Genomic DNA, 17,523 nt, shown 5'->3' with positions numbered 1-17,523 from the left:
AAATGAAGCAACTTAAAAAGGATTAATCTCCAAAACTTACAAGCAGCTCATGCAGCTCAATATCACAAAAACAAACAACCCAATCCAAAAATGGGCAGAAGACCTAAACAGACATTTCTTCAATGAAGATATACAGATTGCCAACAAACACATGAAAGGATTCTCAATATCACTAATCATTAGAGAAATGCAAGTCAAAACTACAATGAGGTATCACCTCACACTGGTCAGAATGGCCACCATCAAAAAGGTCTACATACAATAAATGCTAGAGAGGGTGTGGAGAAAAGGGAACCCTGTTACACTGTTGGTGAGAATGTAAATTGATACAGCCACTATGGAGAACAGTATGGAGGTTCCTTAAAAAACTAAAAATAGAACTACCATATGACCCAGCAATCCCTCTACTGGGCATATACCTTGAAAAAACCATAATTCAAAAGGAGTCATGGCCCACAATGTTCATTGAAGCACTATTTACAATTGCCAGGACATGGAAGCAACCTAAGTGTCCATTGACAGATGATGGATAAAGAAATGTGGCACACATATACAATGGAATATTGCTCAGCCATAAAAAGAAACGAAATTGAGCTATTTGTAGTGAGGTGGATGGACCTAGAGTCTGTCATACAGAGGGAAGTAAGTCATAAAGAGAAAAACAAACACCGTATGCTAACACTTATATATGGAATCTAAAAACAAAAAGGTTCTGAAGAACCTAGGGGCAGGACAGGAATAAAGACACAGACGTAGAGAATGGAATTGAGGACATGGGGAGGGGGAAGGGTAAGCTGGGACGAAGTGAGAGAGTGGCATGGACATATATACACTACCAAATGTAAAATAGCTAGTGGGAAGCAGCCGCATAGCACAGGGAGATCAGCTCCATGCTTTGTGACCACCTGGAGGGGTGGGATAGGGAGGGTGGGAGGGAGATGCAAGAGGGAGGGGATATGGGGACATATGTATACGTGTAGCTGATTCACTTTGTTATACAGCAGCAACTAACACAACAATGTAAAGCAATTATACTCCAAGAAAGATGTTAAAAAATAAATTCTGTGTCACTAAGTGAAGAGTAGAGTATAGATTTTCTCATGCAGCCTCTGGAAATTTATATAAAATTTATCACAGGAAGCTCAATGAGCAATTAGAAAAAGGTTGAATAAAGGTGGGTGGACATCCGTATCATAGACGAATACAGTTCATTGCTATCATCTTGATCATTTCTCTTAAGATAGTTTCTTTTCATCTTGCTCATCTCTACAGTAATATTAGTTGAGGAAAAAAATCACTAAATTTAGATCAAGTATAAACCAAATCTTCATCTGATTCATAAACCACAGATTTTGCAGCTATCTTCTAATTTCTTATAATAGCCTGGTGTCTAAACTCCTGAACTCCATTGTCAAGAGGATGGCCGATAGTCATCCTTTTCCATGTTCTGGAAATGTGAATGGTATTGTTACTTTTATTTGATAGGGGACAGCATGTTTATTTGCAAGCAAAGTAGTAGAAATCAGAAGTTCTCAAAGTGTGGTCCCCAGACCAGCAGCTTCAGTATCACCTGGGAACTTACTGAAAATGCAAATTCTCAAACCCCAACCCAGACCTACTATATCACAAACGCTAAGGAGAAGACCAAGCCATAGGTGTTTCACAAATCCTCCGGGGGCTGCTGATGCACACTCAAATGTAAGAACCACTGGTGTAGAGCAATGGTCCTCAGCCGGGAGTGAGTTTGCCCTCTAGGACATTTGACAACGTCTGGAGACATTTTCAGTTGTCAGCAGCTAGGGTAGAGGGTGTCACTGGGCATCTAGTGGGTAGAAGCAAAAGATGCTGCTGGCCACCCTACAAGGCACAGGCCAGACTCCCCCATAACAGAGAATCCAAGTCCAAAATGTCAGTAGCTCCAAGGTTGAGAAATCCTGGTGAAAGGAAAGAACCTTGATCAGCAATCCTGAGTTTTAATCACAGTTTCCTATTCATTTTCATCTATTATTTTATTTTGTTTTCAGGGTTTTATGTCTTACAAATGATTTTATTTTAAACCCACTCAACTTGGTTTCTACCAGTGTCATCTTTAGAAGGTCTTCCTCCAGCTTAGAATCACATAAATGTTTACCTATGTGTTACGATTTCCCTTTTTACATTTAAATAGTTAATCCATTTAGAATGAATTTTGATAAAAGTTGTGAAGTAATGATCTAACAATTTCTTTATTGTATTAAAACTCTTTAAAACTTTATTGTATTAAAACTCTTTGTACCTGGAATATACAAAATCACTTCTATTTCTTGACCAAGCCATGGCTAAGAGGATGTGCTTCACCAAAACAAGGGAATTAACTAAGCAAAAGGAAGGATCAGTTTGAATCAGCTTCATTCTCGTGTGCCCAAAAATTTAATGCCAGATTAAATAAGATGGACGTTTATTTCTCACATTAATAAATAAATAAAAGTGTGGCAATAAGCAGACCAGTGCTTGTTTCGTGGCTCTGTAATTAATTATTAGTGACCTAGACTCCTTCAGGAAGCCCTTGTCATTATGATCCAGTATGGCTGCTGGGGGAGTTTGGGGGAGAATGGATACATACACATGCATGTATGGCTGAGCCCCTTTACTGTGCACCTGAAACTATCACAACATTGTTAATCGGCTATACTCCAATATAAAATAAAAAGTTTAAAAAAACGGCTGCTGGAGCTCCAGCCATCACATTCTATTCCATGCAGCATGATGAAGAGAAAGACAAAAGTGGGTGAGCCTCTTCTCTTTAAGAACACTTTCTAAAGGTCACATCCGTTATGGCTTACATCTCCTTGGCCAAAAATAATTTACAGAGCCCACCTGCTGCAAAGGAGGCTAGGAAATGTAATCCATTAACTAGGCAAATAGATATTGGGGTAGTAAGAATAATCTTTGCCATCCTGAGTTGCAGGAACCAGGGGTTTTATGCTCCACAGTACTGAGATGAAGGGGATCTCCAGGAAGACCATTGTGTGGGGGGCTGGAGGCAACCCTTCAATGGAAAGTCCCAAAGAAAAGAAGAAATTAAGAGTCCTTGACAAAGAAAGAGATTTATACTTTTAGTGTATTTCTGATGGGTACAGAGAAACTTAGCAAACTTTTTAAATGAGGCACTGCTATTTCTAGGGAAAACAAGCATTTGTCCAAGAAAGATGTATACGTTAAGAAAACTTTTGTTAGAATGTGGAAACAAGCATCCCCCAAACCACAGCAGCTTAAAACAGTAAAATATCTTTTGCTTATGCTCAGTATCGGTTGAAAAGGAGCTTTACTCATCATAGTAACAAAAGGACGCAGCCTGATGGAGCAGCCGTCTTCTTGAGCAGTGGCAGTTGGCAACGGCAAGTATATACAGAGCCGTGGAGAATTTCACACGGGCAATTCACACTCTGGAGCTATCAACCAGTTCCAGTCTCATGATTCCACCCAAGTTCAAGGGAACAGGAAAAAAGTTTTGCCATGTACCCTGAAGGTAGAAACCCAAATATCTGTCACCCCAATATTTGGCACAGAGCACTAGTGACAACCACAGAAGGAAATGCGGTGTTGCCGTGAATGATATTTATATGGTCACAATCACAGACACACTGAACAAGAATTAAGAAATAGCAGTACGGGCCAGTTGTTTAGAAATATGAAAACAAAAACACAGAACAAATAGGCAAAAGGCTTGTAAGTGTTTGCCTCAGTGCTTAGGGTGGGGTAGGGCAGGGATGGCTATTTTCCACGACAAGCCTAGTGAAGCTTTCTGGCTTTTTAAAATATGTCAAATAGTATTTTGGAAAGGAAAGAAACCAAATTTAAAATTTCAAGGCTAGGAGGAAATACCTCAAATATTTAATAGCGATCATCTCTTTATCTTTTAAATGCACAACAATTCCACATGTCATCCTCCGCAGAAAAGGGATGAATGCAATGGTTTTGCCTTACTGGCATCTTTGCCACTCAACTCCAGGTACTCAGACCCGGAGCAGATCCTTTGTCTGTTTCCATTTTCACAACCAACAGATAAGCACCACTTAAGAGCAAAGGAAACTAAAGAACTCAGTAAGCCTCACTGAGTGGTGATTTGCAGACTTCTACCCGCCCATTAACCATGTCTAACCCTGTGCCAGCCCCTTGGAAGCACAATATACCATTTCTATGAGACTGGAAGAAATCCAGGTGATTTTAAAGTAACACACGTCCCTTTAAAAATGTACATCAGTGGACATGTTTGCAGGCTCAACCATTGAATGCGCTCCAAAGATTTATCTAGAAGCTTCTGTGAGGCTTCCCAATTCTTGGGATTGCTTTGTACCTCTCTGAAATGAGTAAGAAGTATTACTTTTTGTTTCTACTTGGTAAGGTGTGGATATTTTCAGAACAGTCATTTTCTAAGCATACGCTTGTCTGAAGGACTGAAAGAGCAGGAGCTCTTTGGGGCCAGCACATCTCTGTGTTCCTGCGGGCTCCCGGCCGGGCAGCCAGCCCCAGGGGATGGAGACCGTTAAACTCTTCTTATTGACTCACATAGATGTAAATAACAATGACAATCTTGCATCTTCTCGCCAGATGCCCTGAATCCTCCTTGTCTTCCTTCTAAAGACTATGAGGAAGGTGTTGGTGGGAGAAGACTCAAAACAGGAGAATAAAGAATTTGTAATTCCACCTCTAGACAATGTCCTGCCTTCCAGGTCTAATCTCTTGCTGTCTAATCCTATTACACACGGGAGAAACCAAGAATTCCCTCTGCCTCCCTGCTGGATTCTGAGATGTTTCTAATCTCGCCTCTCACCCCAGGCAGATGGAAATCCTGGGCCAACTGGGGAAATGGTCATGTTCTCAAAGAGACAAAAAAGAAAGTACATGAATTATTTCCAAAGTATCCCCCCGCCCCCATTTTGATGCAGGCACTTGGATGTATGCCTTGAACCAAGGACTGTGTCGAACAATCTCATCCCCACCATCACCCCGTGTGGGATCCTAACGGGATCCCCTTTTGGCAGACAAGAAGGCTAGGCCCAGTTAGTAGGGTTATGCTGTGTGGGGCCTTTAGGGACTTCCCACCCCCTCACTTGTTCCCGTAAACCAACCTCTTGCGCCACTCCTTCTCCCTATCGAAACCAATTCTTCTCCCTATCGAAACCAATTCTTCTCCCTATCGTGCGCCACTCCTTCTCCCTATCGAAACCAATTCTTGGAGTTTTTCAGTTGACGGGGACTTTCCAGCCAGCGGGTAATTTTCCAGTTGCCCGTAACAGGTATACGCCCTAACCGCCACAATGAACAAACAACTGTAACGGCCAGAAGGTGGGGCAAAAGTTCCTAAGCCAATGAATTCAAAAGTCACCACATTTACCCAATCATTGTGAAAATATACCCGCCCTATGAGTAAATAAACCTATAAAAAGTATGTGATTCCGCTTTTAGGGGTTCCCCATCGGCCTCCTGCGTGAGGTTCAGGGAACCCCGGTGCATCGGCTCCTAATAAACCTCTTGCGTGTTGCAGCGGCTCTCGACTCTTGGCGGTTCTTGGGCGAGTTGGAATCCCTCGTAGACCGTTTGGGTCTAACATCTGGAGGTGGAGCTGGGCCCTTCACAGCGTTCTTATACTGCCGTCTACTAGGTGCACTTGCCGTGGCCCTCGACGTGAGAAAGACTGTCCCTTAGAGACACCACAAGAGGTTTGTACAGGCAGAGCCTGGTAAGCAGGTTAAGTCAGGAAAAGACTCAACAGAAATTGTAAGGACGTTCTCCTTCCTTTGACTAAAACCCCCTTCCTGGCCTTTTTCACGGCAAATCATTTAGCCCACGGGACTCGGGTCAGGCCTCAGCTCACTCCGACCACTCGTGTTCCCATGCCCAGCCCCTGGGCCCTGCAGTGGCTCTCCAGGATTTCCTCCATTATCATACCGTTCACTGTGTTAGCATCTTAAGTTCTCTTGTCTGCCTCCCTCGTTAGAGGGTGAGTCCGCTGAAAGGCAGCAATGATGTCATTTATTTCAAATAATTCAGTAGCTGATTCGTTAAATGTATGGGTGAGTGAGTTCAGATGAGGAAACAAGTTCTATGACTTGTTCAATTTCGGATAACTAATTCGTCCTGAATGAATCTCAAAGTTGTCTCCTAACTTCTAATCCAAGGCTTTTTCTTCTAGACTTTACTAAACCTTGAATGTGTTTCCCCTTTAAGGGTCCTCTATAAAATTTGGCTAACAATGTAGGAGGAATTAATTTAACCACTTGAAAGGGAAGAGAATATAGACCAAAGACCTAGGAGGGAAAATATTACAAAACCAGAAGGAGAAAAAGGGAACATATAAGAAAGAGAGGAAAACATTGCTGACTTCACAGTGTCACCCGGGGATGCCGTTTGTGTAAAAGGGATAAAGGGATGGTACTCAAGGCATTCACGCTTCATTTGTTCACATTTTGTTACTGAACTCCAAAAAACATACAGAAAGGACAAAATAGAATTACTCTAGTTAATGTCAAGCCCTGGGAAAAGTCTGAGATTTCACCCAATATGTGACTGGCGTGGATGCTGGGAGGGGACCCAAGACTCCTGTGTCAGAGACAAGGGGTTCATCAGTCACAGCAATAGCCAAAGTATCAGCGTTTCTTGCTCTGGTTACCCGAGCCCCACTTCCCACAAGGCAACATGAAAAGAATCAGGTGATACCTACGCACGTGGTCAATCACATTACAGAAGATGAACACTGATTTAGAGAGCCCGAGTCCTTCTAAGGGGCTGTGGGCTGCCTGCCCTCTGCTCCAGAAGAGGACATTGTCTTTATTAAAGTTAGTGTGCCTGTTCTTTGTTCTGAAGGGAGAAATCGTCCCTGTCTCCAAGGCTGTTTGTCCTACGATAATCCTTGAACAGTCAGAAACAAAGGCGGAGGGGCAGAAAGAAGAGAGACCAAAGGATAACTGTCTCCCAGCAATTACCTGATTTATCCATTCGCTCACCCACCGAATATCATTTAGCAGTTATATGCGAGGCACTGAGCTGCTTGCTGGATATACATCAGGGAGCAAACCCAGACATGGTTCCTGACTGCAGAGAGCTTACAGATTCAGCCAGGAATGTCAGTATACATCCAAGATCACATAAATATATGCAAAATGGCAACAGTGATGAAGACCCTCAGAGGAGGGCTTGACGGCACCACACAGTTATATATATCATAGTGGGAGCTACAAAAGTGTGACGAGGCAAGAAAGAGACTCCCAGGCAGATGGGACAGAACGAGCAAAGGCCCTGGGGCCGGAGGGAGGATGTCAGTCCTGAGTGGGGAAATCACACAGTTTTCCCAAGACTGTTGACTGTTTCACGCTTGTTGTCACAGACTAATCATTAGTGTCAATAGTGTCAGAGCTCAGGGAGCGTGTATCAGACGATGCTATAGAAAGATAAATGGGACCAGAGTAGGCTTTAGCCTTGCAGTCTGTGCTAACAACCTGGGTCATTATCCCAAGAGCAACGGGGAGCTATCTGAGGGTTTTGAACAAGAGCATCACGTGAGCAGGTTTCATTTTGAACAGCTCACTTCGGTCTCGATACGGAGAAGAATTTCGAGGAGGTGACCAGGTGATCCGGGAGGGGTCAGGATCTATGACTGTGGTTCAGGCAGAGAAGACAGTGGCTTGGATGCAGGTAGTAAGGTGAGACAAAGTTAGATTTAAGTGGAGAAAGGGACGTGGTGAGACTCAAGATACTTAGGGGGTACAAAGACAGGCTATGACGTGGGAGGAAAGAGAGCCTCAGTAGTGATGCTAGGATCTCTGTCTGGCACAATCGCAGGAAACATCAGTGAAGGTAAGGAGAGATGCTAGCTAGGCGGTGGGATGAGCTGGGATGAGCTCAGGTGGGAAGTACGGGCTGCAGCTGTACACCTGGGAATCAGTGTCACCTGGATGGTAGCTGAAGCTGTGGGCGTGAAGGAGGGCACCCGGGCACACGAGGAGAGAGCTGCGGATGGAGCCTAGGAAAGTCAACGTGAATAGAGGAGTAGAGCAGGGCAAGTTTCAAAGGCGACTGAGAAAGTGCTGACAGAGGCAGGGAGAAACCCGAGACTGCGGCTCCAGAAAGCCAAGAGAAGAGAGGTCACAGCAAAACGCCGCCGGATGGAAGACACGGAGCCCAGTGATGACCCTCGGGAGATGAGGGGTGTGGGGCCAGCTGGAGGAGGCTCAGCCGTGCGCAAGAGGGAGGGAAACGGAGGCCATAAGTCCGGGAACATCTGTGAGGTTTCAGACTGTGAGAGGGAGGGGACAGGAGGCCCGGGGGAAGGTGGAGGGCAGGGCTGCTCTATTCTGAGGGTAGGAAAGGTGGAAGCAAGTGGAAATATTCCAGGGAGAAGGGAAAAGCAAGGAGGAGGAGTAAGCAATCCTAGAAGGTTCCTGAGAAGCCCGGGGGGAGGAGTCCAAAGCGCAGGAGGAAGGAATCGACTTGGAAAAGACAAAGGGCAGTGGGAAGGAAGGATAGAAGCCAGCCCAGTGGGCGGGGGTGTCTGCAAATCTGGAAGAGGGGGCTGAGTGAGCGTCCATGGGAGCGAGGGTGGGGGGAGTAGGAAGTCTGTTTGCCAAGAGCAAAGAAGGGGATGGAGGTAGAGGGGGAGCCGGAGGTTTCACGGTGGTCTGAGGTGGCCACTGCAGAGCGGTGGGACAGGAAAACAAGGAGGGTTCCAGGTGGTTTGTACGTGCATGCACACGTATGCACACGCACACAGGCACACGCACGCCCATGCACACACTGGCCAGGACCCAAAGCCTCTCCACACTCCGTAAACGCTCTCTCACATCCAGGCCTCCCTCCTCCTTTCTTCTGGCCTGCCTGGTGTCTGTCCCCTCATTTTCCCATCCCTGGGATCATTCCCACAAGAGGCGGCCTGAGGAGCCCTCTGAAGGCTGGGCGGATGGTGAGAGGGAAGAGCGCTGCCAGCACCCCACATTTCATAACCATCCTCTCGTCCCCGTCACATCTACAGAAATAAGTTCGAAGCAATCGAAACGACCAAGAAGAGGAAGCTCTTCAGTGTTCTGGCCAAAGCCGAGCTCTGCTCATCTGTCCAGGGAGCAGCAAATGCTGGCGTTTCAGAGAGGGGACAACCTGGGTAAGAGTTTAGCTCAACTTCTCCTTTTTCTCATAAGGAGGCCGAAGCGCAGGGAAGTGTAAGGGCTGCATCTCAGCCGCGGGTGTCCGTGTTCTTTGATAATTAATCTGAGCACACTGGACACTGAGACGCTGAGTGCTTGATGAAAGTGAATTTACCTCCCTTCTCTGAACTCAAAAATGCTTGCATCCAGGTCAAGTGCACCTCAAGTCTGAATGTGAAAGCCTCTCTTTTTAACTGGGGGAGAAATCGTGTCACTTCATTTCAGAAGGATCCGAAGAGGAAATCTCATGAAGAAGGGACACAGCCCAGGACTCTGGAGCTGGAACGCCGAGTGCTCTCGGGAGTGGGAGGAAATTATTCTCCTGATCTGGAAACAACTCTCACTTGGAATGAGAGTCTCTTGCTTCCAGACACTCCAAGGACAGCAGGGGTCAGAGCCTGGGGCTTTGATGGGTAGAGAGTGGGGGGAGGCCTGCAGGGAGTCAGGGTGCTGGTTGTGCCTGGGCTGTCCCCGGGGAGCCAGGCTGTTAGGGAAACCCACGGGGGTGCTGCGACCAGCGCCAGGACACCCGAGTGTCTTCAGTTCTTGGTCACTGAAAGCACACGGCTCCTTAAGCATCCATAAATCGCCTGATCTGCCTGAAAGAAACTGACAGCGGGGCTCGAAAGAAAATCCATTTCTGGAATAGTAAGAGTGCTACAGCTTCCACTGAGCAGATTCAAGGCAAAGCCGAGGGCGCCCAGGGGATCTTCACTTTGCGGGGGGTGGGGGGGGCATTGTCTGTGCCTGGAGGTTGAACCAGGGGATGTGAGAGGTGAAATTGGAGGCAAAAGCCCTCTCCGTCAGCCTAGAAGGGCAGCCTTGCTTCTATTCTTCACCCATCTCCGAGAAAAATTAAGTAGACGTCAGAGCCATCTGCCAGCGCTGAATTGAAAGAAGGGAGACAAAGAGGAAGGGAGGGGATGGTAGAGCCCTGGGGGGAGGATGAAGGGCGGTAGGAAACAAGGACAGAGACCATCGCTATTTAACCCCGCTGAGCTGGAGTCACAGCAGGGCTGTAACACTACGTATTTGTTCTTTTGTACTCACTTAAAAGCAGAAAGGCAAATGAGCACATGAGGTTTCACTTTCACCCACACAAAATTACTGCAAACACTATTCCCCCACCTCATAACTATGTGTGTGTGTGTGTATATACATGTATGTGTGTATATATGCATGTATGTGTGTATATACGTATGTGTGCGTGTATATACATGTATGTATGTACATGTATGCGTGTATATACACGTATGTGTATATATACACGTGTGTGTGTGTACACGTTATACTCTCTTAATTTGGGAGCTATATCCTTTTTGCTTATTTTTAAAATAAAAACAAGTGTTCTTCTGTGTGAAGAATTCACCCTGGGGTTGAGGGTGGGAAGGAGCCGTTGAGGATGTGCCCTAGTTTCCCCTACACCGGGTCCCCTGCACCCCTGCAGGAAGCCCGCATTCTCTTTATCTTATGAGGATGGCTCCCTGGAGATGTTTGCTCCTTTCCATTTTTTCCCCAGCAAAAACTTTCCTGCCGCGTGAGGGTAAATTTCACAGGATCACCACATGCTGAAACACTGTGCCGGGAACACAGAATTCAGAACTTAAAGGAAGTTAATAAGGGACCCACAGGTACGAGGCTAACACCGGTGGGTCAGGGCTGCTTGCCAGGCTCGGGTCTAAGTATACTGCAGGGTCAGGATATGAACCCGGGCAAGCTGGTTCAAGTTTATGCTCTCAACCACTCGCCTGCCCCTGCGTGTGTTCCCTCTGCCTCAAACAAGCCCCACCTGTCCTGCATCAAACCTCTTTATCGCTCTGCTTGTTCTGGGGATCCCTCCTGCCCCCTCCCCCAGAGCTAGGTGGGGAGCCCCTCGTATCCGCCCCCTGGACCCCTGTACTACAGCCCCGGTCATCACCCAAGACTCAGGACTCCCTGCAGACAGTAAGATCCCCGGGGACAGGGTTAGGGTGATATCCAAGCATGGTGAGGTACACAGTATGTGTCTGAGGGCACAAATTAATGCAATGGTGAAAAAGACCTGGTCTTTGCCCTACGAGAGCTCTAATCCAGTGGGAGGACAGATCCCTACACGACGACCATGACACCTTATGGACAGGCTGCAAGGGCTGCAGTCAAGTTTATAAATCAGGTTCCAAACTCACATGGGGAAGGACTGGTGACCTCTGCCTGGGGTGCAAGAAGAGGGCAGGATGGTGCTTAATTGGGGATGAGTCATATTTTAACAGCCAAGAAGGGACAAGGAGAAACACTGATGAGGAAACCACACGGAGAGTGGTGACTAATTCAATCCAACCACACAGGTGCCTGATGGAGCTCCAGCAATAGACCAGGCATCATCTAGATCTAGATGCAGTGAGCCAAACAAACTGGGAACACAAAGCCCTTCCCTCCCGAATGTCACAGAGAGGGAGGGAGGGAGACCCAAAGCAGACCATGGTGGGAACTGTTAACCACACATGCCCGGCCAGGGTGCCCAGCCAGGCAGGAGGTCAGTGAGGGAGGTGTTCATCATCCAGCTCTGGGCTGCTGGAGAGGGATGGGGCTGGCCAGGGCCCGTGGCCTCGAGAAGTCCCTCTCTAGCACACAGGTGACCCACAGATGTTCTCATCTTCTGCACAGCCAGGAGGTAGAAGAGTTGGGAAGCTCTCTTAGGACAGAGCTGCTCTGGGAGCGGAGGATCAGGCAGGCTTTCTGAAGAAGGTGATTCCCAAGTTGGGCCCTGATGATAGAGTAAGAGTTCACCGGAAAGCAAGGTGGAGGAGATTTTGAACAAAGGAGCAGCTAAGAGTGGTGACAATAAAGAGTGCTAACCTTCACTGAGCAGCTAGGAAGTGCCAGCCAGGACCTTAGCACCCTCTGAGGGGAAGGAGTCATTTTACAGATGAGTAACTTGAAGCACAGAGAGTTTAATAACCTTCCCAAAGTCACACAGCCAGCAAGCAGTGAAACTGGGATTCACAGCAAGGTAAATGTGTCCTGTATTTCCAAACTATGGCACTCCACTGCTACCCATTAGAAGACCCATTAAGGCACATGACAAAAGAGGTGAAAAAATCCAGGGGGAAGGCAGGACCACATAAGCAGTGTGGCTTTCCTGGGATGCAGAAAGCTGTGCAGCCAGTGGTAAGAAACGGGCTGGGAGGAGGACACAGCATTCAGCTCAGAACAGGACAGCCACATGGACTTTAGGGACAAGGCAGGGAGGTCACGTCATGTGTCTGCAGAGGTGGATGAGGGGCAGGCTGCCTATGTCATAAGCTCCCTTTTAGGGACTTGGGCAGAAATTAAATGGGGAGCCACTGAAGACTCATGAGCAGGGGACAGGATGCTCCGTGAGGAGGATCAAGAAGATACCTCTCAGGCAGTGCCGAGAATCAGGAGGAGACGTGAGGGCAATGATGGAGACAGGTGTTGGAAGGGTACTGCTGTGGTCCAGTGTGACAGGAGCCCGAGGCATGATGTGCTCTGTAGTCCAAATGACCATGTGTGCTCTGTCTGCTGCCGTGATTGCTTCCTGGTTTGTATATTTCTTTCCTGACAATTGGTGCCCTCCCAGCGAGGGGCTCCCAAGTACTGCGCCCTGCACACCCCTTAACACGCCCCTCCTAGCCTGCACCTTTTTGCTGTGTCCCATCTCAATAAATCTGCCTCAGTTTTCCCCCGAGCAACTTCAGACACCTCAGCCCTGCGTGTGCACATCAATTAGTGACCCGCTTTAGACACTTGGGCCTCACTCTCTACCCCAGGGAACTTCTCAAGGCACTTATCAGTTACAGACACAGAGGAATTCGGGGGAAGCCAGTCTCCTGCCTCTCCACCCATGCAGGTCTCTCCTGGGACTGCAGCCCACTGCCTCTGTCGCGTCAAGTTCCTGTTTCTTAAATCAATGTCCTCGAATGGATTGTAAGACGGTGGAGGGCAGAGGCTCCTGCTTTTTGATTTTTTTTAATTTTTATTTTTTACTTATTTTATTCTGGGTCCCCAGGAAGTGCTCGCAGTGGACACAGTGACAACACATTGCACATTATGAAAAAATGAGGGAAATTTCTCCTAGTCAAACAGGACTTCTGCCGGGGGAAAAAGCATTGATTAAAAACTTGAGGCTATAAATGTGTGCGTGCAGTCCCGAAGCCCCAGCTTGATCCTAAATGAACTATGGTTCAGAAACATCTGCTGAGGTCTGATGGATGGATGGGGTGGGCCACCGAAGGCTGCTTTTCCCCTCACGATTTTCATCTTCAGGAGAATAAAGGCCCGTCCAGTCCACGCACGCATGGGATGGGGGTCGGGAAGGGCAGTGGGACGTTTGTCTCCAATATCCAGCTCCAGCTCGGCCAACGGCCCGACATCGCAGCCTTTTTCTTTTGAGACGGAGACCATGGGCAGAGGCCGTCTCCATGACAACCACACAGTTCAGTCCCCCGCATGGACCAAGAAGGGGAAGGGGTGGCGGGAGGGAGACACACTTCCCCAGTTCTGTCCGGAACCAAGGTGGCTCTGGAGGACCCTGCCTTCAGCAAGGAAGCCATGTACGTCAGTCTGGGCCTGAGGCCCCATCACCACATGGGGCTGTGGGCAAAAGACACCCTGTTGGCCCCAAGACAGATCCTGAGGCCACAGGAGACCCCTGTAATCTCAGAAACTGCTATGCATGTCTGAGGGTTGGTGACATAGGAGGCTAGCTCCAAGTCACAGAAGCTGGAGACCCTTGGGCTACAGATGGGTGCCTAACCAAGGGATCCAAATCTGGCCCTGCTGGCAAGAACCAGAACCACGGGGGGCATTCTTCTGCTCGCATTCGCTCAGAATGTTCTAGTCATCTGCTTAGCGAAGTCAGTTCACGTAACTCTGGGAATCAAATCCCCATAGAGATGCATCTGTATGAAGGAAGGAACTGGATTTTTTTCCACTCTCACTAGAATGACAAAGGCAACCCATTTGTTGCCTCCTGGTTAATTCATTGGACATTTCCTCCTGGTTAATTCATTGACCCACTCATTTAAACCAAGCTGCAGGGTTATCAGCAGCGAGGTACACGTGCACAGGACACTTTTAGTACCATGTACAAGACAGAGTACCTTTGATGAGAGGTGCATCCAAGACGTGTGCTATTCTCATGAGCTACACCTAAAACAGTGAATTGGCCTACACAAAAATCATGGAGAGTCACCATGCAAAAACATCCCCCAGACAAGCTGAGCTGGAAACACCGGGCAGTTCCCTCTCCGAAACAAGTGAATTCCAAGTATTGTTCAAGTTCTCTGTCATCAGCGCCAATGGGAGAATTGCTTTTACTCGTGATACGGATGTGCACATGGCCTATTTCTTACACTAACAAAAACACAGTCAATGGAAATGTGAATACAGGGACAAGCACGATTAAGGGGGTCAGCCAACAGTTATGCTAAGTTTTGTCTTCTGGTAGGTTTTCAATTTCATTTACTGATTTCACTCAAATTCACCGCTTGAGTTGAAGGCAGGAGGTTAGGACAGTTGTCACTCTCTGCACAGTATATTCAGTGCCGTATACTTCGTTTTTTCCAGTCACCGTGGAGATAACACAAGCCTCTTCTCGGTGCCTTCAGAAAAGGCAGCTCTTCTAGTTGCCACGGTGAAACAACCGTGAAATTCTCTCACCAACAGAGAAAACGTGAAAATCCCTTTCGTTGACAACATTTGTCATTGATTTTATCCCATCTACTTTCAGCAACCAAAACCATGAACTGATCAATCCTGTTACTGAATAAGATTCCCTGTTAGACCATTAACGAGGTCTAAGTAAAAAGACACCTCTTACTTGTGCTCATTCCCTGAAAACATCATGAATATTGCAAGTAGTCATTTTAACAAAACAGAAAAAGCTTCTTTGGTTCATGCTTTTGTAGTTTTTCTAATTAGATAATCATTTAACAGCTTCCTTCTAAGATTTTCTTCTTTAGCCACTGAGTACATTCTATTCAAAGTGGAAAAAACTAATCATGGACATTTAAATGACTTTACGTACTTCCAAGCGCATCTCTTTTGGGCAAAGATAACACCACTTCCAGACAAAGCTGGGACTACAAGTGTTCAATAATATAATCTTTCCAATTCTATACCAATGCCTTCACCATCTATCATACTGAAATAAGTATATTGGTTTCTTCCTAAACTAAGGATTAGATATAATATTTTATCTTAAGAGTTCTAGGTTCGTGTATCTCATATCTTATATCAAGTTAATAATTCCTATTTGCTAAACATTTATGAAAAAGCCTTGTAAATAGTTTGATAATCAATACATATTCCTGGGAATCTAGCCATGGGAAATTTTCCCAACTGTGGAAAAAGATTCTGGCACAAAGATGCTCATCCAACTGGCCAACGAGAAACCACCTGCAGTGACCAACATAGTGGAAACCATTAGAGACTGAACAGCATGCAATTGTTAATGTAAAGTTTAAGAAGACCGTGAGTATAAAGAAAACATCTTCGATAAAATACTAACTGAAAAAGTGTATATAAAATTGTATACGTGGTATGATAACATTATGTAAAATTTTAAAAGAGAAATAAAACATGCATAGAAAAAAAAACAGACTTGGAAAAACATCCTAACTTGTTAGCAGTGATTATCTTTAGGTAGTGAGACTATATTTTCTACTTTTCCATGTAGTCTGTGTTTTCTATAATACCCATGACTTTTCTATACTATCCACGAATTATTTTTAATAGGAAAATGATAAATAGGAGGAGAAAGAGGAACACCCAGTGAAAACAAAATCAGATGCACCTCTGAGGATTTCATTTTTAGGTGCCTTTTCACATGGTTAGGAAGGGGATATTTCCTTCAAGTGGAGCTCCTGGTGAGTGTGAGACAGGAAGATGCTGTTTTATCACCTGCTTTAATGAATAAAAGCATAATGAGAAATGAAAATAGTTTCTCCTGAAGAAAGGAGAGCCCTCTTGCTGCAGCGCGTTTTTAGAACCTGACCTGACTGGGGAGACTTTTAACAACACGCCAGCTAACTAGTCACACTATACAAAAAAACAAAAAAGGAAATAATGGAGAATCAATCGGAAATAGACAAAATAACAATACAGGAGGGAAATCATGACCAGGTTCCAGCTCCTAGGAGAGATATTCTCTAATACGCATGGGTCAAAGGAGGAAGAGAGCAGGAAACAGGAAGACACAGTACAGTTTAAACTATCACCAGCAGGCTCTGGCCACTGAGACTCAGAAAGTAATAGGGCAGCCTTCAGCGGAAGCAAGCTGTAGCAGGTGTTCTTCCTTTACATCCATCTTGCGTGTGAAATCAGTAACACATTTTATCTTCAGATTGAGCACACTGGGGTGATTAAAACCATCGCTGTGCACCCAGGGGCCTGAACAATTCTCATTTAGACAAGAACAAAACTACTCAGGAGCATCCCTTGAATCTTTTCCATTTAGATGTCTGATACCACCTGTGAAAACAAAGGAAGAGCCCTGTGTTAAGAATGATTTCCCACTTTCATTCTCAGGATATGACGTGCTTCAAAATACTTTGGTAATATACTGGTAATGGGTCCAAATGTACTACCAAAAATTGAGATTGCCTTTTGGTATTGAAGTAATTACAAGACAATTTTTTCTCTTAAAGATGTGAGTTCTGACCAGTTTGCCAGTATGAACGGAATGACTCTGGCTGAATGGTTAAGACTCACCTCAAAGACCCAGAAAGTTTCCAAGTGCTTTATTTGCTGAACGATTTCTGATAAGTAAAGGGTGAGTTGATAAGAAAGTTAAGAACTACAATAATTTATCTAAATGAACTAGAATTTAACTGCAGCAAGTACAAGAATCAATGGATTATTATGTAGGGATCGAACAATTTCCAGTGCCCTCAGGGAAGTACTCCCCCACCCCCATCCCACCCCCATTCTCAGGGAAGGTATAAGGGTATGAGAAAACAAAGAGCTTTCTCTCACCCTGGTTCTTACTTCCTTTCAAATTTAGTGTGGGAGAAAAGAAAATATATACACAAACGTCCCATCCCAAGTTACTGGATCAAAGGCTGACTTGAGATGGAAAACCTAGATGGGCAAACTGGCAAAGACCTGTCCCCAGATGTCCACTCCTGCCCTACCTCCACTGGTGCCAGCTCACACCCACTTAAGCTGGCATTCTCTTTCTTTGCCTCCGCCCCCAGGAAAGATACACTCACCCTTCTAGAGAAAGAAGTATCAGAGAGACACTACAAGAATAACATAGGGGTAAGGGATTAAAGGTACAAACTACTAGGTAGAAAATAAGCTACAAGGATATATTGTACAACACAGGGAATATAGCCAATATTTT

This window comes from Neophocaena asiaeorientalis, unplaced genomic scaffold (assembly GCF_003031525.2).
Source record: "Neophocaena asiaeorientalis asiaeorientalis breed wild unplaced genomic scaffold, Neophocaena_asiaeorientalis_V1.1 scaffold294, whole genome shotgun sequence".
In the NCBI taxonomy this organism is placed as follows: domain Eukaryota; kingdom Metazoa; phylum Chordata; class Mammalia; order Artiodactyla; family Phocoenidae; genus Neophocaena; species Neophocaena asiaeorientalis.
The sequence above is the reverse complement of the archived record's forward strand: the minus strand, read 5'-3'. Positions refer to the sequence as shown.